This window comes from Rattus norvegicus, chromosome 16 (assembly GCF_021556685.1).
Source record: "Rattus norvegicus strain SHRSP/BbbUtx chromosome 16, alternate assembly SHRSP_T2T, whole genome shotgun sequence".
NCBI classification, from domain to species: domain Eukaryota; kingdom Metazoa; phylum Chordata; class Mammalia; order Rodentia; family Muridae; genus Rattus; species Rattus norvegicus.
In genome coordinates this window covers 34,015,621-34,038,377 of record NC_141549.1, presented here as the reverse complement: position 1 = coordinate 34,038,377, position 22,757 = coordinate 34,015,621, and the positions used below count along the sequence as shown (strand labels likewise).

General features: G+C 42.1%; 1 protein-coding gene, 1 long non-coding RNA gene and 1 pseudogene across 2 annotated transcripts in view; 1 reads left to right on the top strand and 2 right to left on the bottom strand.

Annotated features, from left to right (window-relative positions):
- Erich1 (glutamate-rich 1) overlaps positions 1–22,757 on the bottom strand; it is a gene marked incomplete at its 5' end in the record, with an annotated part of 52,793,804 nt that overhangs the window by 49,625,986 nt on the left and 3,145,061 nt on the right.
- Positions 10,654–18,260, bottom strand: LOC103693929 (uncharacterized). Its single transcript, XR_015640291.1, has 2 exons — positions 18,022–18,260; positions 10,654–11,302 (listed from the first exon to the last, which is right to left on the bottom strand). It is a non-coding gene; the product is annotated as an uncharacterized LOC103693929 (long non-coding RNA).
- Positions 18,168–22,757, top strand: part of Ddx60l1 (DEXD/H-box helicase 60 like 1) — a 112,328-nt pseudogene continuing 107,738 nt past the window's right edge. Inside the window, exons 1-3 of the transcript XR_015640290.1 lie at positions 18,168–18,444; positions 19,022–19,136; positions 19,240–19,366. The product of XR_015640290.1 is annotated as a DEXD/H-box helicase 60 like 1 (transcript). The remainder of the gene's footprint in view (positions 18,445–19,021; positions 19,137–19,239; positions 19,367–22,757) is intronic.

The following is a 22,757-nucleotide window of genomic DNA, read 5'->3' as shown; positions in this document are numbered from 1 at the left end:
TTGGGATATGAATTTCAGGCAAGATACCTAGCAGATATCTTGGGGTACTGAGGTGCTGGACCTAGAGTGGGTAAAATACTGTTTTATTTAATATAATTTACAACATATATATTATATATATTTACATATCCTTTGATTAAGCCTGAATAAAGTATATGCAGAAAATGCACAAAAGCTGTTTCATCGAACCTGGTCTAAAAGAGCTGCTTCATTGAATAATATCTAAGAGAGCTGTAACACTAAAATCCTTTGAGAAGGCCTTCTCCCACAGCATTCATTCTATGCAGGGATCCTATTGACCCACCTGTTGCAGACTCCAATTTGTCCTTACCGGCTGGTCTGCAGAAGTGTCAGGACACCCCAGGGGAAGAAGTGGATAACAGAACACCTCCCTCTCCCCCAGTAGATTGCGATCTCAGTTGAGAATTGGATAGTGAGTGTGGGATGATTTACTGAGCTCTCTTGCTTATCTCTCTTTTGTCATCCTATTTTTATAACAGGATCTCAGAGCTTTCAAAAGGCATACAGCAAGTATGGTCTTCTTTACATCTTATCTTTAAAATTCCTTTCATTTTATATATATATCCCTCTCTCTGTCTTCTTCTTTAATAGCTCCTCATTGGAAGCAAGCAATGTTCAGCTTTTGAATTTAGTAATCAGGGTATCCCAGAGTCTGGGCTCACTGTCCTTTCCAAATGTTGAATGTTGGAGCAGGAATATTTCCTTCTAGATGAAATATTTGATCTGGATTTGAGCTTCCATTAACCTCCCATGACTCTTCTAAAGTCCTTCTGTCATTTCCACATGAAGTGAAGGTTGTCTTCTTATCATATAATTTATTACTTGTCATTTATAGTTTCTATGAAACAGTGGCCATCTGGCTGTCACAATGCTTTGTTTACAGGTTTTATCTTTTCATTATATTTTCAAATTAATAAATAGCTTTGTGCTTTTTGATCCCTGGATTGCTGCAGACATAAATATTACTTAATAAGTATACATGAAATCAAGACATGTCAAGCATTTATCTATGAAAACTTATTTATCATTTGTATTAATTTTTCTCTGTTTTTAGTTTTTCCAACATAATATTTTTGTTAATTGTTTGGGAATTTCACACTATGTGCCCATATGACATTCCTGTCCTAGAGTTTCCAGGTCCAGCCCCCATCCTTGTGTTCTTTCCAAGGAGAAGGAGGAGGAAGAGGGGGAGGAAGAGGAGAAGGAGGAGGAGGAGAAGGAGGAGAAGAAGAAGAGGAAGAGGAAGAAGAAGAAGAAGAAGAAGAAGAAGAAGAAGAAGAAGAAGAAGAAGAAGAAGAAGAAGAAGAAGGAAGAAGAAGAAGAAGAAGAAGAAGAAGAAGAAGAAGAAGAAGAAGAAGAAGAAAGTCAAGTCCAATATGTGTTGCCCATATCCTCACTGGAACATGGCCAAACTCCTAGTGACCATTCTCTTAAAGAAAACTGAGTCCTCCCTCATCCCCATCCCCACCTGCTTGCCCACCCGAAGCTATCAATTATGATGAGTGACAGTTGAGGATCCTTATCACAATTTTTAGAGAGTTCTCTTCAATGGCTTCCTGTCTAGACTCTTTCCTTTTAAGGGGGTGGGATGTGGGTGGGGGACAGAGATTGTGACAGAAGCCTTCTATGTCTCTCATTCTCAACCATGAGTCAGCAGTGGGTGATGCCACCGTGAAGGAAGTTTTTGCCCTTCACAGTCAGCAGCAGTATGGATCATAGTCTTCCCGCACATGGTTTCAGGGGACAGCAGGGACTTGGCAGCAGCACAGTCCATGGACATCAGCACAGCCCAAAGCTGCATCACAGATCACAGACACCAACATGGCCCTTTGTGACAGCACAGGCCATAGACATCAGCATGGCCTCTAGCAGCAACACAGACCAGAGACATCAATGGGACTTCAGAAGGCAGCACAGCCCATGGCCGTCAACATGACTTCAGGTGTCAGCACAGACCATGAACCTTAATCATTACAGTATCTGTGGAATAGATACTATGATTATCCCCAATCTGTGGATCAGAAGAGGGATAGGAAGGTATTTTAACTCTCCAAAGGAGTCATTAGTCATTGTCAGGCTAAGATATAAATTAAGAGGGCCTGACACCAGAACCTGATGCTCTTTGTTTTATTGTTGTTGTTGTTGTTGTAGTGTAAAATAATGTGTCTAATGTGACCTTTTAAATACAAGAATTTCTTTATCTTGTTCTTGTTCACCGCTACTGCCCTTCATCCCTCCTCCTTCATTCCTGTAGGTTTCTTTCCTCTAGACTGCATAAAAGAAAACTTCAATCGATATTTGTCTTTCTTCCTCCTGTTGCCACCTACTGCCACCCTTTATTTAGACTTCTTTGTCTCAACTCAGGTCTTCTGTCATGTCATATATGCATATAAATCAATATTCTCTACATGACAGAAAATATTCTACAAGTGAAGCCTGATGCTTCTAACCACTGTTAATACTGAGTTGCTTGTGGACAAAATGCATGGGTTAAATACTGAATGCATGGGTGGAGGACTGAATGTATGAATTAAAGACTGCATGCATGGGTGAAAGACTAATTGCACGGGTGAAGAACTGCATGCATGAGTGAAGGACTTCATGCATGGGTGAAGGGCTGAATGGGGATACTATCACAGATGTGGACCTCTGATGATTGAGGTTATATAAAATTCATATAGAAGTGATTTTTCTGGAAATGTTAAAACACTATTTTATTATGTAGCCTTTTTCTTTCCTTCTTAACAATGCATACATACCACCTGAAATAAAACACATTACCTAGGCCTCTCTCCACTCCCAACCCTATGCCTAAAATATAGACATTGAACAGACACTGCTTAATTTTAGGACTTTCAATGATATTCTGTTATGTGCAGAACAGGATTTCCGGGAGTTTTACTGCATACGATGGCCGATCCCTTTATATGGTTGACTCTGCTTAGGGTGGCTGAAGTCAAGTTGTCTCTAAGTAGTAAGAGTACAGTAGCTCAGAGGACTTGATGAAATCATCATTTTGGGTCATGTGCTTTTTCCATTCCCAGTAGCTATTAATGGAGTAACTGGAAAGCAGCAAAGCCACACAGTGTGTCCTGACCTGGGATGACACCTACCGCTACACTGCTGCAATTCTAGTAGAACCTTTGCTCTTGTGTGCCTGGGGTCAGACACTAGGACATGGTTTTCTAAATACGTAAACAACTGACTAAATTTATAAGATATGCATTTACACAAACCCTCCACGGGTATCATTCAAATAAACAAACTGAGCCTGCTCTAGGAGTGACTTAATCAGATTATATTAAACATGCCTAAATACATTTTTTTCATGTAATACATTTTGTTCACATTTTCTCTTCACAATTCCTTCCAGATCCTCCTTCCCATCCAACGTCATTCACTCCCCCCATCCCGGCAGAGGGAGCCATGAAAAAGACAAGCTAGTAAGTATGTGCCCTTTTCCGGAAAAGAAAATCATCATGCCTACACTAAGTGCTGTGCCTATGTCACAGATTAAAAATGTAAAAATCTTTTAAAGAAAATAAATATAAGTATTTATTTAACTAAGTTGGCCTTTAAGAGCTCAAAATATTCCATAAAGCGTTTTCAGAAAGGAATAAAGACATGGACTTAAATGAGATGTTTGAGGTGTGTTCTGTTTGGAGTAGATGTGTCCTTATTGAAGAAAGCGTGTCGTGGAGGCTTTGAGGTTACAGAAGCTCGAGCTAGGCTCAGTATGCCAGTCTATCTTCCTGCCTGGTCTACAGAGTAAGTTTCAGGACAGCCCAGTTAGGCAGTGAAGGAAACCATCAAAACCGGAAATCTGGTGAAAATGTATTTGAACAAGTGGGCCATGTTTCAGGCCCAGCAAGGAGCAGAACCTGGCTGCTTTGGCCACACAATCCTGGCTTTAGAGTCAGGGATACAAGAAAGGAGTTATGGAATCTCTCTCCTTGACTAAGGAAAGTCTCTGGGGCCAGGAATGTGTGTGGGGTGTCCTTTCATGGAGGCCTAGAGAGGCCATTGTGGGAAGGTATGAAGGTGAAGCCAGGTTGCTATGGAGACCCTCAGATGCTAGAGATGAGAGAGCAGTGGGATACCTGTCAAGGAAAGCTGGTAACAGGGAGTAAAAACAGCCCAAGAGGATGAAGTGTGTTGCAGTCAACAAAGCAGAAAGGAGTTGCAGATCTAAAAATCATTTTGACATCATACATGAGGTGCAGAGTTTAGAGTTTGCCCAGATGGTTCTTGGATTTAATTTGGTCCAGTATTTTCTCACTATGTTCTCTTTCCTCCCTTTTAGAATAATAATTTCGATCTTGTGCCATTGTATGTTGGAACTATGTCATCTATTGTTTATTTGATTTTACAGGGGGGTTCAGTTAAGAGATCTCCATGAGTCTCAGAAGAGACTTTGTACCTTTAAAATGGCTGACACTGTTATAGACTATGAGGACTTTTGAAGTTGTGCTAGATGATATGGCTAAATTCTATGGAAGCCAGGGAGTAAAATGTAGTGTATTGAATGAAAATGACTCCCATAGACTCATAGGGCATGACATGATTGCTTGTATGTCCTTGTTGGAGTAGGTGTGGCCTTATTGGAGGAAGTGTGTTACTGGGGGTGGACTTTAAGTTTACAGAAGCTCCAGCTACACCCAGCGTTACTCTCTCTTCCTATTGCCAGCTGATCCCCATGTAGAACTCTCAACTCCTTCTCCAGCAACAGGTCTGCATGCACACTGCCATGCTTCTCGCCATGATGGTAATAGACTAAACCTCTTACAGCCCCAATGAAATGCTTTCCTTTATAAAAATTGTTGAGGTCATAGTCTCTCTTCATGGCAATAGAAACCCTAACTGAGACACTGACTCTGCCTTGGTTCTCTGTCCGTTGCAGGATATTTAATCATAGTGTGAACCTGGAGATTGTGTTAATTACTGGAGAAATCTGTTTTTGGTTGTGGTTGTGGCTCAGCCTTAGCAGACACCTTTAGTCCAAGAGTTTCTGCTTTAATATTGTAAACAGGATTAGATAAAGTCAATGATAGGTCAAGAGGCAGAGCAATTAAGCAGTTGACAGGAAGTGAACATAGGATTATGAAGAAAAAAAACCACAGCGAGTGGGAGGAGTCAGAAGGATAGAGAGATGCACAGGCAGTAGAAGGGAGGGGCCTTTTGTTTGAAGGAGGTATTTTGAGATGCTGGGAGAGGGGGCGTTACTGCTGGGATACTGTCTGAAGAGGAAGGTCAACTGGGTGCTTTGTCTGCCTCTTAGCTAACAGGGTTTTAACCTAGCATCTGGCTCTCAAGTCTTCATTGGTAAAATTGAACAATTGAGATTTTGTTTAAAAACTATACTTGTCCTTGGTATTTTTTTTTATTTGTGATTTTGTGCTATGTTTCCTGTCCCAGTTTTATTTTCTCCAATGTGATTGTCACAGCTGCTGCTATGATACTTCTAACATAATGGTATATTCCATTAAAGTTTCATGTTCATAAAACTCTCACTTCCTAATTACCTTGTAAAGCTAATGCAGTCCCCAATCCCTCTGATAAGACTTGATCTGTTAGAGTTTTTCACCCTTCGAGAGATCCCTTCTCCTTGAATTTACCAAGGGAACATTGCATTTCCTAGGGCTGGGCTTTCTCCTGGCACAGGCAGCCAACTCCGGATTTGTCAGTTCAGAATCTGTGTCCACCCTGCCGTGTGTAGTGAATTCCCCCAGGTAGCTTGTTGCCTGTTTCCTTTCATCTTCAGTCCACTTAGAACACTGCAACACTGGACTCCTTTACACCACCAGACTGTAGTTGTGCAGGCTTCAGCTTCAGCAATGAGGTCCCACGATTAGACCTGAGCCCATTTCTTCCCATGTCCTCGGTGCCAGTATGTTTTCTGGCAGGTGGCAGTGCTCTACAAATACTTATAGAGAGAATAACTGAACCTCGCCCCAACATTTGTTACAGTGTGCTCAGGCCAACTTAACAAAGTACACTAGACCAAAATCGCTCATAAACAGCACAAATTGACTTCTCATAGTTTTGGAGGATGTGGAGTTCTGCTGCAGGGCACTGACAGACTTGAGGTTTGGGGAAGGGCCACCGTCCAGTTCGTGAATGGCTATCTTCTGTGCCTTTCATAGTGGAAGCACCGAAGGACTCCCTTCTTGAAGGTTCTTTCTTCTTAAAGGCACTGATCTCATTCACATGGGCTCCAGCTGCCGTGTGACTCTTTGGGGAGAGGTGACTAAATAAATGCCTCTGTTCCCCAGATGAGGCACTGGCAAGAGTCCAAATAAACAATTCTAGTGGCTAGGTTGGTGGAATAATAAGATTATTGGATTACTTACAGGATTGTGGGTAAGGGGGTCACTGACAAGGAAAGTGAGTAACTCAAACGGCTGTAACAGCACCCCTTCCTCATAACTAGACACAACAGATGGCATGATGGAAGGACTACTCAGGCCATGGAACCCAGCATGTAGGCAGAACCACCAGCCAAAAACAAGAACAAGGACCTAATCCATCAAAGACTATTGTTCTGGGAAACTCCCTAAATGTACTAACTTTGTTTTTTGGCTTCGGTAGTTCTGTTTCTGGCTAACTATTCTTGCTAACTGAGGTGTGCCAACCCAGGGTATTTTTTGTTGTTGATGTTTGTATGTATGTATGTATGTATGTATGTATGTATGTATGTATGTATGTATGTATGTATGTTTGTATGTATGTGCCTGTAAACCACATGCCCAGCAGAGTAATGATCTGTATGAATCAAGAAGGAAGTCCAGTTTAACATGATTCAGTAGCCAGTGTGGGTTCAAACTCTGGAGTTTGGCACTAGCTTGTCTATTTTAGGCATGTTTAAATACAAAGCAAGTTGGAAAACTGTTTCTGGCGTACACAATCCTGTATGGACAATTACAATTAAGACATAACTACATTAAAACTCTTTTTTAGAGAATGTATCACTTCTTCCATGAAAATGGATTTATGTATATGTGAATATATGTATATATGTGTGTGTATGTATACATACATACATACATACATACATACATACATACATACATACATACATAAATGTGTGTTGCCTTATAGGCCTGGGGGATCTGGTATGGTCTGTGGTTACCCTTGCTATTAACCACTTCTGGTCCTGTTTGTACATCTGGGGAACCCCTAGCCATGCAGACAGTGCAGAGGTCATTAGGCTATTGACCACATCTACTTCCAGCACTGTAGGTGAAAAGAGAAAATATATCTCTGAAGTGGATATTTCTAGTTTCTTGGGAGATTCAGTTGTGTCATGTGGTGGTTTTCTGGAAACTGTCTTACGAGAGGCTATTTTGTTGAGAACAGACATGTGGTGTTTTTCTGAAAGCTGTCTTGTGAGAGGAAATGGGATGTTTTGCTGACACAGACACTTGAGAGGGTCTTGTGGTGTTTAGAAAGAATTTAAATATAATGCCACAGACAATGAGGGAACACTCTTGCATTGGTAAGTCTTGCAACGCTTTGCTGGGCTTCACTGATCTGCGTTGTGACTCCACTGAGAGAAACGTGTCAGAGAGCTTCTCATAGTATTCTCACTACTTCTTGCCACGTTGGCAGATTAGTACCAATTTGGCAGAGCCTCAGGGATTGAGTTGTGTGTTTGGTGTTTGGACTTGACTGCCATTACTGATTTGCGTTTGGAATTGCCCCAAAGAACTACTTCTAAAGAGGTCTACATCCTCCTTGTCCCACTGACCATCTAGCTCTCCTACGTTTGGTTGATGGGCTAGAAGGGAGGCTGAAACATTTAAGAACCTTATTAAAGTAGGTTTTGAGGAATCTAAGCCTACACATCTCTTTTGAAGAGAAAAGGTGTCGAACATCCCTGGTTTCCCAAAGTGCTTGTCTGTGGGCATAAGGACTTCCGTGCCCTCTACAGGTTCTGTGCTTAAAAGCTCACCTGAAGAAAGTCTTGGGATGGCACTGGGACCCCAAACACGCAGTATTGTCACTGAGTAACTAATAAGACTTTCTATTGGCTTGAACCTGTGTCCAAGTGATGCTCTCTCTTCTCTGGAAGGTCCCCACAACACATCCATCTACATTACTAAAAGCCCACTTCAGCCTGGGTGAGCGCGTGCTGTACCCTGGAGTGCTCTGTGCGACTCCCTGCTGTCCCCATTCCTCCTTCTTCTCCCCAGCAGTTGCTTAGGGCATACATAGGACATAGGCCAGCGCTAGGGTTGGGAGTCTTTTCTGTTCGGTGAGATTTCTGAGCCTGCTGAACTATGATACTTCCCTGAGTCAGAGGAAGTAATTACACATGCACCAATCACCCTTTAAAGACTGCCCACTCCCAGCATCGTTTTCTTCAGGTTAGCATTTAAGCAGATTAGCTAACGATAAAGGCATTTAGCCCAGAACAATACTGGAATCACTTCCTTGTCCTTTACACTATTCAGAAATTCTCCTAAATACCTTCTCCAGAGCCTGAGCAGCAGCTCTTCCCATAAGAAGGGCTGGACCTCTGTCTGAGTGAAGAGGAGAAGGGATTAGCAATTGTGAGCAAAAGGGGGAGGGTTTTTGTCTGATGAAGGACCATGTCTCACAGAGCAGATGACGGACATACATGTGACAAAGACAGACAGCACTGTGACTATCAGGCTATTGGGGCTGCAGGCAAAGACCGGCTCTTAAGGGATGAAAGGTAACATGGGAAGGCTGTGGATTTTGTGTTGGAACATTATTTTCTTTCTTTCTTTCCCCTAATGATTCTGCTATATTCCTAGACCTAAATATGAGTCATTATTGTTTAAAAAAATCTAGTACACTTAAATCTTTTGAAATGTTTATTTAGTGTGTGTGTGTGTGTGTGTGTGTGTGTGTGTGTGCGCGCACGTGTGTGCGCGCATATGTGTGTGAACATTTGTGCAGGCACACATGCCATAGCATGTGGAGGTCGGAGCATATGTTGTAGGAGTCAGTTTTCTCCCACCATGTGTGCTCGGAGGGTCAAATTAGGTATCGGGCTTGGTAGCAAACACTTAACCTACTGAGGTACCTTGTTGGCCTATTGTATTTTTAAAATAATTTATTTGCAAACACCCAGTTGGCTGGAAAACTGAAAAGAAGATTTCTATAATGAAGTTGAATTAATTAAGATCTTATTTTCTAAATTCGTACTTGAGCTGGTTTTGGTGTCAGGTAAGAAATCCCAGAATCTAGGGAATGTGAACAATAGGTTTGTTAGTCAAATACATTTCTCCCCTTCATTTACAATTGGAATAATTTAGTGAGGTTTCTATAATTTTATCATTGGATAATTTATGCAATGAGTTCTTTCTATAAGTCTTTTTTTATGCTTTACTTTTTAAAATTTATCCTTCTCTCATAAATACATCCCAACTGTAGTTTTCTCTCACTGCACTCCTCCCAGTTCCCTCTCCACCTTCCCTCTCCCCTAGATCCACTCCTTCATTTCCCTTCAGAAAAGAACAGGCCTCCCAGAAATATCAACCAAATGTGGCATAACAAAGTACAATAATACTAGGCACAAACCCTCATATCAGGGCTGGTTAGGGCAAGCCAATGGGAGGAAAAACATCCTAAGATCAGGCAAAAGAGTCACACACACCCCCTCCCACTCTTAGGAGCCCCACAAGATCACCAAGCTATAACATTATACAGAGGACCTAGTGAAGACCCAGGCAGCTCGATTCAGTCTCTGTGAGCCCCCGTGAACCCTGCTTAGTTGATTCTGTGGACCATTTTCTTCTGGTGTCCTTGACCCTCTGGCTCCTACAATTTTTTTTCTCCCTCTCTTCGTGTGGCTCCTGGAGCTTCAAGAGACAGCCTCCAATTTGAGCTCTCTTTCTCCTTAATGTTTGACTGTGGCCCCATGTATCTGTTTCCATCAGCTGCTGGAAGATGGCTCTTCAGCTAGGAATTGATCTATGAGTATACTAGAATATCATTAAGAATAATTTTGTTGAATTTTTTTTCTGTCCTAATTGTTACCACTCTAATTGTAGGCATGGACCTTGGAGCTTGGAGTCGAAACATGAGGCAGAGACTCTTATGCAATACTCATCTTTATTCAGGAAACCAGACAACTTTTCTCTGTGGGTTTTCTGAATATTAGGCAAAGTCACATCAGCAAGGTTCACTTTAGTCCAAGCTGTATAGAGCCACAAGGGCAAGGTCACATGCGTTCAGGCTGTAAACAGTCAGGAGGGCAACTCATTCTTGGGAACGACTTTGAATATTTACTATTTACATTCCTATTTACACCCAGGAGAAGCAGGGAAGCACTTTTCAAGAATGACCCATGTTATAGAAGAACAGATATTCCTCCTGCTTATTTGGAGTTTTTCCACAAGCTCTCAGAGATCTCTGCACACAGTTTCACTCATGGGCAGTGTGGCAGACAATGCCAGATAAACTTACAGAGAGGGGTATTTACTGTAAGAATCCAGCATCCTCCGGCTTTCTAATCACATGGTGGCCACAGGATAATGGGTGTTGGGTTTTTTTTTTTTTTCTTGAGACTTTTCTGCACTTATTGCTCCATTGTCTTCTGTAAACCTGCTTAGCAACTACCCCTGGTTTTACTTCTTAAAAGGGCCCCAAGAAACAGACTCAGGTTTGCTCTCTTTAATAATACCTAGGAGGCGGCAACTGGTCAGCTCTCAGGTACACCCTAATTAAAATCAAGCTTACTTTAAATTTGGCTCAAACTCGTATTCTTGCCTGGTGGCATTAACATGACCCATGTTTAGTTCCTCAGAACCCTTGTACAACCCAAACGAAGTGGGACGTAAGTTCTCAGCACTCTTACAGCAAGTCAGGAAGCAGAGACCAGAGAATTCACTGGGAGCTCACAGGCCAAGCAGAATGGTCTTTGTACTTACACAATGAATGCATTCCTTCCAAAAGGTCAACATCATTTTTATGGCTGAAGCTTTAATGTTTAAAATTGAGTGGATATAAAAGTAAGGAATGTATTGAAGGGGATACTTTGATTTTCTTTATTTTTCTTCATTAGAGGAGAAGCATAAATCTACCAAGGCGAGTGGATATTTAGAAGGGGCGTTGGCTCTTCCTTTCTTAAATTAAAACTAACAGTTTTCTTTCTTTTCCAGTTTGCTTTTCAGTTGCCTCATGGATGGATTCGGGGAGGTGATATCTAATTCTTGAATATGGTGGTCACTGTCAGACAACTGCAGACAGCTGTGTGTCCATTTAGGTGGCTGCTTTCAAAGTGGCCTGGGAAGTCTGTGGCTGTCACTCCCTAGGAAACCAGAAAGGAAGAGTGGGTCAAAGGACAAAATCAGCTGTTGCAGCAACAGAAGATTTAGGCACTGACAAAGTGCCAACCGTTAGGAACAGTTGCAGAGCCACACAGCTGGGAGGTCCACCCACCCTGGGGCTTCTTTTGCCACAGCAATTTGATAAAAACTATTTTGGGAAGGAATGTCCTCGGAACTGGAGTATCTTCGACTCCCAAGGTTTCCTCTGAATGATTGGTCAACAGGTGTCAAAGAGCTGGTGGCAGAAATAGTCCAGACCTCTCTGTTGTTCTAATTTTACACCTGCTTGGGCAGCAGAGTTTGAATGTATTGCTTCTTAAACAAGGAAGTCTTTTATCGGTTTCTGCAGGAAAATAAGAGAGGCAAATACAGTGTGGATGCAGTAGCATTTCCGTAGGTACACATATGGGCGCACTGTGACCACAGACTCTTCTCTGATTTTTGTTGCATATTGAAACTATGATACAATTCAAACCTACAGAGTTTTCATATAGAATGGGGTCTCTCTGGAAGAACAGATGTTGACATACATTAATGTGAACTCTGCACGAAGCTATCATGGTTTTCTGAAAACTTGTTACCGGTGCAAAATTAAATAGTATTACCTTTTTTTTTTATTTTAACAACAGCACATGCAAAATAAGCTTGTGAAATGGTGATCAGTTCAGAGTCTGAAAAAAAAAAGTAAATGTGGTACAATCTGATAGGAGGTTATTAAGCTCTTTAGTGGTTGTGACCAATGGATTCGGATGTGGTCTTCCTCACAGTGTCTCTATTTAATAGATAACCTGACAAGCTCTGAATCTTGAAGAGGCTATTGCTCCCCACAGTGTATTATCAACACTTTAATGCTAAGTCCTTATGATTAATAGTCAATATTTTTAAAATACTTGCTCTGTATAATCAGATCTCTTGCCAGATGTTAGCATCTCCACGTTTTGTTTGCTTTATCAGTATAGGGAGCCAAAGAAGCTGTGACTAAATGTGTAAAAAGCAGACAAGTGATGGTGTTCTGTTCTCATTAGCCTTGTTCTCCAAGGCTATTATTGTCTTCTATGAGAATGGCAACCCACAAGCCAGAGTGTCACTGCTGACAAAATGTGCAAGTAGAAGTAGTTACAAACAATGGACCACCATGTGCAAAATCTACAACTGCAATTTCCTTCTCTCCATTGTTTATAGCCTGAGACTGCTCACCTACAGAGACCTTGTACCAACCTACCAAGACAAAATTATAACTCCTGCAATGTACCCAATAAATACAGTGAGTTCTGCATTACTGCATGGTTCATCTGATTGCAGCTTTTCTGCACCTGTTTCTGTGTATCTGTCCTTTCTTCATTTCCTTGCCGTCTCTAGTCAGGCTTCTGGGACCAATCAGGGTAGAATGTGCTACCTCTTAAGGGACATAATAATCACCTTTAATAGATGCTCCGGCAACATTACTGTATCCACCCTTCTCTGTAAGCAGACACGATTGCACCAATGACTTCATCCTTTATGGACATCAATTGGAAACACTCATAAAGGACACATAAATATCTACAAATATACTTACAAGGGGCCATGTTTCACATATGTCTTAGTTGGGGTTTCTGTGGCTGTGATGAAATGGCTTGACCAAAACAACTTCAAGAGGAAAAAGTTTATTTCATGTCTGCTTCCTAATCAAAATTTAGCATCAAAGGCAGTCAGAGTAGGAACCTGGAGGCAGGAGCTGATGCAGAGGCCACGACTAGTGCTGCCTCCTGACTGGCAGCTCCTCATGGCTTGCTCAGCCAGTTTTCTTACTACACCCAGGACCACAAGCCCAGGGATGGCACCACCCACAATGAGCTGGGCTTTCCTCATCTATCAGTAATTTAGAACACGCCCTACAGGTGTGTCTATAGGCTAGCCTAGAGTCAGATCCTATGGAGGCATTTTCTCAGTTGAAGTTTCCTCCTCTCAGATTGTGTCAAGTTGATATACAACTAACCCACACAACACGTAAGCGCAAGGTCCTGCCGAACTGGCTGAAGGTTCCTGTAGTGGAGGCTGTTTCACCTGACACCCTGAAAATCTGACAGTGTCCGCACTGGGACCCACAGTGTGAAAAGTCAAGCTCTGTTGGGTTGTTCAAGGCTTGGAGATACTATGTTTCATATTTGCAAATTTTACCTTATTTGTTACTGATAATTAGAAACTAGAACAAGTTAAATGTGGGGCCCTGTCCAAACAAATGCCATGAAGACCATTTAAACTGAAACCAGTGAGCACTCAGATTGGTACCTTCCGAGAGTCTCTCATTGTACTGCCACGCACAGCTTCCTCCGAGGGTTCACTGAATATGCCAGGATGCAAGCGTGGGCTGCCATACAATATATGGCCGTTGATAGCTAAGTGTTACACGTTCCTGAGAGACATCAGTTGCTAACGTACTGGGTACCCCTGCACAAATGTGGCACCTTCTGTACCCACTTGACTGTGAGACTAGGAACAATTAATTTGATGGACTATAAACGAGGTCACTTTCCTCAATGGTCAGGTATTGAGCTTACCCAGAGTACCAAACTGGAGGTAAGTGCAGAGGGAAGGCATAAGACAGAAGTGTTAAATACGTTAGGTAGAGGAAGGTTGAAATGTTAACTTAGGTAACTCACCCTCACTCAAGGACTCAGAGAGGCTAAAGTGCAGGACATAGGATAACGTGGAAAAGGAATGTGTGCTTATCAAACGCCTGGGAAAGGGCAGGGTGTGGTACAGGAGCAGATAGTAGAGGTGGAGAAAACTAAACAGAAGCCCCAAACACCATAGCATAAAACGTAATCCTCAGCTGTTCAGGGGTGTTTAAGTACTATGGGCTATGATGTGGTTTAAATGTGTTACCTAGAATTATGTCTTATAAACGCCATCGTCAGTTTGATCAAGTGGGAGTGAGGGACATCAACGGCAGGTCTTTGACGAATTTATAAAGGCTTTACCTTCACAAGTGGATTAGTAGCAACTAAAGGGCTGTGAGTCAGGTTTCCACTGTGCCACACCATGGGTTCTCAACCTGTGGGCCCCGACCCTGTGGGGACCAAACGACCCTTTCACAGGGGTTGCCTATCAGATATCCTGCATAGCAGATATTTATATTATGGCTCAAAACACTAGCAAAATTACAATTATGAAGTGGCAACCAAAATAATTTAATGGTAGGGGTCAGCACAACATGAGGAATGGTATTGAAAGAGTGCCCCAGCATTAGGAAGGTTGAGAACTGCTGTTATAGATGCTACCAACGAAGACTTGTCGAATACTGGCACTCTGGATTTCAAACTTTCCAAAACTACAATAAATGCACTTTTCTTTATAAATTACCCAGGCTATGTCATGTTATTTTAGTAACATGACACAGACTAAGACTCGATAATCGAGGAGGATGAATCAAAGCTTATTAAGTTATTCACTGAAAAATCTGAAGTCATTGAATGTCAAAACAGCCAGGAGCACCACAGAGTTCACCTACCCTGAAGTGCCCACAAGGAAAACCCAAAAATGATAACTACCACCCACAAGTTTACTCAAAATACAAACCAAAATAAAACAAATGGTCTACAGACTGGAAGAATTTTGTCAGAGATCGTGTAATTGAAAATCCTGTAAGCAGCCTTTTGGTTTATAGAAGTTTTGAATCATGGCACCACTTACTGTCTCTACATCGCTTTAATCCTTACTTAGCTCATCAAGAGGGCGACACACAAGTCTCTATCTTGTACACCTGTGGAACAGTATGATAACAACTACAAGGGAATTCCCAATCACTGTATGTAGCCTTCTGTGTTGTATAGGTTTTACTTCTGCTACTAGCAAACATGTCCTGGTTTTTCTACTACATTCGCTAACATGGCTGTATTACATTTTGTTTGTTCATTCAACTTTTTTTTTTTTTGGCTCCTGTAATGAATTATCCCTACACTTAGTTGCTTACAGCAGGACAGACTTATTCTTAGTTCTGAAGGTTTCACTGGGCTCAAATCCAGGTGCCATCAGGAGTGGTTTCTAGAAGGTCCAGAAAGGAACACATTTTCTGTAATATTAATCGGTCAGACAGGATGTGTCCATTGCCGCAGCAGTGGTGTGACTGATATGGAGATAACCAACCATGCTCTGATTTTAGATCTCTTCTACAGGAGCGACTCATGCCTGACATTGTAAACCTAGTTCACAGCCCATGGCTGGGGAAGTTAGAGGCTCCAAAGGGGAACTGCTTCTGTTGATGTGTTATATGGATTGATGTCAAACTGCCTGCTAAATATTTATAGTCATAGATTTGTGCATGTGTATATTTCATAGATTTGTGCAGCTCTCAGCATTGATCGGAGAAGCTTCTGTTTGGAGCGGGTGATGGTTCACGCAGAGTTAACCAGTGAATAAGGGGCAGCTGGGTGCTCACCCTAAAATGAGACACTGATATCTTCTCCAAAGCTCACAGAACATTATTGGGAAGAGTGGGGAAAGAGTGTAAGAGCCTCAAATGGGAGGGTGCTGCGAAACACTACACCACATGGCTGTTATACCTGTGAATTCATAGTGACAGTGTCTACCTGCACACGACAAGGCTCACCCATGTCCCACCATGGATGAGAAAGGAGCTTCCGAGATCTCCCCTTTTTCTGAGGACCAGCGAGCAGTTCATGTTTGCTGGGGAGTCATATATCTCAATGGTAGCCACAAATTTGTCCTTGCTTCAGTAAATAATAACCATCTATGCTCAGGCTAAGCAACCTTAGTTAAATTCTGTGGAACAGGAACAATAATAAGAAAAAGACATAAAAACAGATTGGAGACTTGGGAAGAAGAAAAGGGTTTAGTGGGAGGAGAAAGAATTAAGAGGAAATTAAATTATGATCAAACATTTTATATATATATGTATATGTATATGTATATGTATATGTATATGTATATGTATATGTATATGTATATAATTTAAGTTGATTTCTGGCTATCCCAGAAACTCAGGTTTATATCTCCCATCTTCTAACATAGGAATTTTTTTCATCTATAAGTCACTTAAAAGAGTCAAATAAAGAATGAAAAGCAGAAAAATAAGGTTTATCCAATAGGGCCACAATGGAAAGACTGACAAAAAGAGCCAGTGAGCCTCCAAGTACATCTCCAGGGTCCTCCTGTGGGAGTAAGGTTTAAATAGAAAGCAAGAGATAATACTTAACCAAGCAGTTTGGCCATGGCATAGTTCCTGGATCTTTCTACTCTTTCTCCTGCCTGCAAACTGCCTCTTCTACAGGGTCTTATCTTATAAAGTATAAACCTTTGGAAATCCCTTGGAGCAAATCTAATTTCTTGATATCTTGTTTTAATAGTTGGATAGCCAAAATCAGAATGTAAACAAATGTCATCTCCTATCTTCTAAATGAAGGGGTTCCTCCTTCACTGCTGGTGGATGTGGATATACCCCAAAGGTTCCTTCTTGTATGCTGTTTTACAGATCCAAGGGTCCTTCCCTCCCCGTCATGGAAGGATACATTGTAAATACTCTCAGCCTATATCCTGTGTGCTATGATTGTAGCCTTTTGGTTTGAAAAGCCCTACCCTGTTTTTTCTACCAAGCGCTTTCCTGAGGTACTAGCTTACTCTTGGTCAGCTGGCTGCGTAAAGAATTCACAGTGCTCACAGTTAGCTTAGTAAGTACGGGGATTTGTAACCTGGAGTAGACTATTTCAATTTCATTCCTTGGCTTGTGGTTTTCCATCATCTTCACAGAGTCTTGCTAGACTCCATATGTAATCACATTACCAGCCTGGATGTCTACCTCCACCCCCCCCACCCCCCGTGCTAAGACCCTGGTGATGATTATTTTGAGCCCACCTGGGATAATCCAGCTTTATGCCATGCTCCTTGGTTTAGGCTGTTTGTGCAGTATCTATTACCACAGTCACCATAGTCTCAGGGAATTAGGACACTGACCTCTATTGGAGGAAACAGGAAAGGGTATTTTCTCACCAGAAAGACAAAGCTTTCTGTGCATAGGCCCCAACAAAGTCCAGACACCTCCACCTTTTCAGGTGGTATTTTAATGTAAAGGAGGACAGAAAGGATGGGACCCTTCCTTAATGTTACCAAGGAAACAGGAGGCAGGTTGGAAGCTGGGCGTGAGGAAGGGAGCCATCCTGATGGCCTTCAAAACAATGGTTGTTTGTCAAGTTACCTCAACACTGTTGCTCTATGGAATAGAGTTCTGCCAGTTCCTGACAAAATAGCTTTTGGTCCCACTGTTGTTAAGATCACCCAAATGCAAGATGCCCCCATTTTCTAAAATTCCAATACATTTTCATATTCAAAGCCTTTCTAAGGTAAGGTGAGCACAGGATACTAAGCAATTGAGCTTTCAAACCTGAATTACAGGTAATAATAAACAAAACAAAACAAAACAAAAACAAAGGAAAGGAAAAATTATTAAGTTAGACATAAACGTAGGCTCCACTATCAGCTTGTTTGGTGGTGCCATTTGGCCAAAGAAGATCCCACATGGACTAATCACAGGCTTCAATAATAAATTCATGTAATCTCAAATTCCTACCTACCCCCGCTGTGCTGTCGTTAGCATACCTGTAGGAGCAACAGGCACAGCACCAGGAGTTCTGCTGCTACAGCCTCTCCAAGGTTGCCTTGCTTAGATGTCGCCAGTTTTCCCTGCCAAGATTCCCTTCCTTACCTCAAGAATCCCAAAGTCTCCGTTTTCCCAATCTTAACAGTACTAACTTTTACAGAAGGATGTTCAAAGCCACAGTCCCCAAATCTACTTTGATTAGAGATGAATGGAAACTGAAACTTAAAGCTTCTGGGAGCAGAAGAGAAACTGAAACTCTCCTTCATATATAAAAGGCTGCCTGGGTGACTCCGAAGCTTCCGCTATAGGGAGCGAGGGAACTCAGTTCTCCCGCGGGCGATTCTGCGCGCACTTGGAACCTGCAGCACAGACCAGCGGCTCTGCAACCAGCAGGTCCCAGTTCCCAATCTGGGCTTCCCGGTGAGGCCAGCGGGTGTTTCTGGGCTCGCCAGCGTATTGCACGGCGTGCCAAGGTCAGAGTATCCGGGAAGAGGGGCTGGAGCGGAGCTGAAGGGACAGGACTAAGAGGTAGCCTTCTATGGGTAGTGGAGCACTACCTGCCTACCCCAGCGGCTAGCACTCGGTGGACCACTGAGGGAAGGGGCCTGAGTGGTGAAAGAGGGGAAAAAAGATGTCTGACTCAGTCTCTTGAGGATTCTTTGTAAACGGGGATCTGGGATAGGGATCAATAAGTAGGAACATTGAGAGGTGTGCACAGCCAATAAAAGTTGGGCATCCGCATGAATAGTTTTTCTCCTAGGTGCCGTATCGGGTCCCTACTCCAGACTTGCTGAGCTAGAAAGCTGAATGTGAAGATGAATTATAGTTACCCTTAAATTTCAGTGGCTAAGACAGTATATACTTTACTGTAGGAACCGCCCCCTCACTCCAGTCTCTGTGCTGTTTCCCCTAGTTATCTCCCTGTGCTTCCTGGTACTCCCTATGGACCAGGCTGGCCTTGAACTTGGAGTAACCCTACTGCCTCAGTCTCCCTGTTTTAATCACCTAAGATTTAATGTATTCACATGTAAGAAGCAGGTACTGGTTTTATGTTTCTTCTTAAGAAATTAATTGCTTTAAACTCAATGGGTGTTTTATTTCACAGATTCTGTTTAGACACAGGCTAGGTGTTTTTGCAAAGCCCAGCATAGCATCTGCCTGAACTCAAGGTGTCTGCCAGGGCTGAGCCAGGTCCTGGGTGCTCATTTTGGTTGGTTGAGGTCAGTAAGAAGCCTGGAGTTTTCTGATTTCTTGCAAGTTGTTCGTTAACTAGACCCAGAGTCTAATTCCTAGCATTGTCACACTCCGGGTTACTTCTTACAGGTGGCGGTATCTTCCACGGACATAGGAAGCTTTCTGTCTTAACGCGCATGCTGGTAGCCTAATTACCAGAGAGACTGTCCTGTTAAATAAGGACGTCAGTCCGCCCAACAGTAGGAAACTGTGCAAGGTCAGTGGCAGAGCAAAGTGGGGGAGGGATGATGAGCTTCTTAAGATTTGGCGCACGGGACGAATCGCCTCTTCTCCAGGCGCCTTTGTCGGAACTCAGTCCTTCTCTCAGCAACTCACACGAGTTCCAATTTCCACGATGGTCCTCACTTTTCTGCATCCCCTTCCCTCACCTTTCCTCTTCCCCATTTCCGACCTCTTATTTTACAAAAGATTTCTTCAGGCACAATCCAAAGATATTCTGACAATACTGAGTTCAGAGGATATGACTTTTGAATTTCCCAGTCCATCAAATTGTAATGTATAGAACCGGAGTTACGTGTCTTTTATCCTGTAGACATCTCCTCCTGTGTCCTTAATATGCCCACACTCCTACATGCCCTGTAAGCCATAATCTGGTCAGGTTTGGATTTTGACTGATTTGAGGTGGGGAGAAGGTGGGTAGGATACTCACATCAGTCAGGGTGCAGACATTCTTCTCTGTATTTGCTTTACACACATACACACACTCACACACACACTCACACTCACACACTCAGGCACTCACACACACACTCACCCCCCCACACTCACACACACACACACACACTCTCACACACACACACACACACTCACATACACACTCACACACACACTCACACACTCAGGCACTCATACACACACTCACCCCCCACTCACACACACACACTCAGACACACACTCACACATTCACACACTCACACAAACTCACACACTCACACACACACATTCACACACTCACACACTCACATATACATACATATAAACACATATATGTATATATACCTATACATACATGTATGTATATACATATACACATACATATATACATATTCACATAAATTTGTGTAAGTGTATGTATCAAGTATATGTATCTATCATGTTTTGCAGGATTTTGTGATAATTCTTCTGATTTGTTTTCATAGTGAGTAAAGAAAATAAGAAACCAGTAAATAGTTTTTAGATTTGTTTTGTGTGTGTGTGTGTGTGTGTGTGTGTGTGTGTGTGTGTGTGTGTGTATGTATGGGAATATGCATTTGAGTGCAAATGTACTAGGAGTCCAGAGTCATTGGATCTCTTGCTGCAGTCACAGGCTGTTGTGAGCCTCTGTATCTAGGAACAGAACTTGGTCCTCTACAACAGCAGTACACAGTCTTAATTACTGTATCATCTGCCACCTTTCTGCCCCTTATATGTACATACTTGTTTTTTGTCTTTTCTTTATCAGATATTTTCTTTATTTACATTTCAAATATTATCCCCCTTCCTGGTTTCCCCTCCAGAACCCCCTATTTTATCTCCCCACCCCCTGCCTCCATGAGGCACACACCCACACACCCACACCCTCCTGCCTCTCCACCCTGGCATTCCCTTACACTGAGGCATTGAACCTAAAGACACAATGTGTCTGTGGGGTCAAGGACCACTCGCAGGGGTGTGTTCTCTTCCTCTCTCACGTAGGTCTCAGGGATGGAACACAGGTCATCAAGCTGGGTGGCACCTTTCCCCACTAAGCAATTTTATTGGCCTCACTATGTAAATATTATTCACTATAGACGCAGTCTGCATGTTTTGGTTGGAAAATATAGTCCTATATTACTGTGGCTAGCACTGGAAATAGATTCTTACTACATGTAAACTATGTGCATAGCTCCAGTGAATCTTTTTATCTTTCCACAGTTTTTCTGTTTTCTGATTATTCTTTTTCATTCCCCCTCTTCCTTTAAATAGAATTATATAATTCAAGATGCAGAGTTGGTGGAATTTCTCACTTTTTAATGACAGGTTATATCTTTTTGCATTCTCAACAAACTAAAATGTTTGTTTGATGCAGAATTCTGGCGTCAAGGTATTTTCCTTTAGAAATTTAAAAACTTTTTTTCCCTCATAAAAGTATCCAGAAATATTACTTCTTTTCATTCTTTTGAATGGCTTACCAAACACACTTAGGACAATTTTTTTTTGTTTTTACAATCTCTCTGCCACTTTGCTTTGCCACTGGCCTTGCATAACTCCCTTCTGTTGGGTGGACTGACACCCTTGTTTAGGTAGGTCAGTCTTGTAAGAATGAAGGGTTTGTAACTGGTTTGTTTATCTTCCTCCGTTGATAGCTTCCAGAGGAACTTACAGAACTATGGCTGCCCTTCCACGGTGTGAAGGCTCTGTAGTGGCATCAACTTGACTTCTGCCCGTTCAATGAGTTGTTTAGAGGTCATTCACACTATCCTTAATCCCTGTAGCTATACAGCATGTAACTTGCATATCAATGACTTAACAGCTAGCATCCACATAAGTGAATGCATACCATATTTGTCTTTTTGAGTCTGAGTTACCTCACTCAGGATGATATTTTTTTCTAATTCCATCCACTTACCTGTGGATTTCATGGCTTCATATTTTTAACAGTGGAGTAATAGCCCATCATGTAACTGCATAGCATTTTCTTTAGCCAGCCATTGATGATTATCTTACTTAGGGTTTTACTGCTGTGCACAGACACCATGACCAAGGCAAATCTTATAAAGGACAGCATTTAATTGGGGCTGGCTTCCAGGTTCAGAGGTTTCAGTTCATTATCATCAAGGCAGGAGCATACAGCATCCAGGCAGGCATGGTGTAGGAGGAACTGAGAGTTCAACATCATCATCCGAAGGAAGACAGGAACATACTGGGCATCCTTAGGTAGCTATGAGGAAGATCTCCAAGCCACCCCCACAGTGATACACTTCCTCCAACAACACCACACCTTCCTGGGGATGAGCATATGCAAAATATCACAGTGATAAAGGATGTTTATCATCAGTCTAATTTTTTTCAATTTCTGGCTATTATGAATAGAGCAGCAACAAGCATGGTTGAGCAATTGTCCTCATGGTAGGATGAAATGTCCTTGGAGTATAGCTGGATCTTGAGGTATATTGATGCCTAGCTTTCTGAGGAACTGCCACCTTGGTTTCCATAGTGGCTGTACAAGTTTTCGCTCCTACCAGCAATGGATGAGTGTTCCCCTTTTTCTACATCTTTGCCAAACCGAGCTGTAACTTTTTAAATTGGTCTTGACCATCCTGATTGATGTAAGATGAAATCTCAAAGTAGTTTTATTATGAGTTTCCCCAATGATTAAGGCCTTTGAACATTTCTTTAAGAGTTTCTCAGCTATCTGAATTTCCTCTCTTGTGAAGAATTCTCTGTCTAGATCTGTTCCCATTTTTAATTTCTGTTTTTTTAATGTTCAGTTTCTCGAGTTTATATAAATATTGGATATTAGTTCTCTATTGGATGTGTAGTTGTTTAAAATTTTTTTCCATTCTGTAGGCTGCCACTCTGAATGATGGCATCCTTTGCCATACAGAAACTTTTACATTTCATGAGGT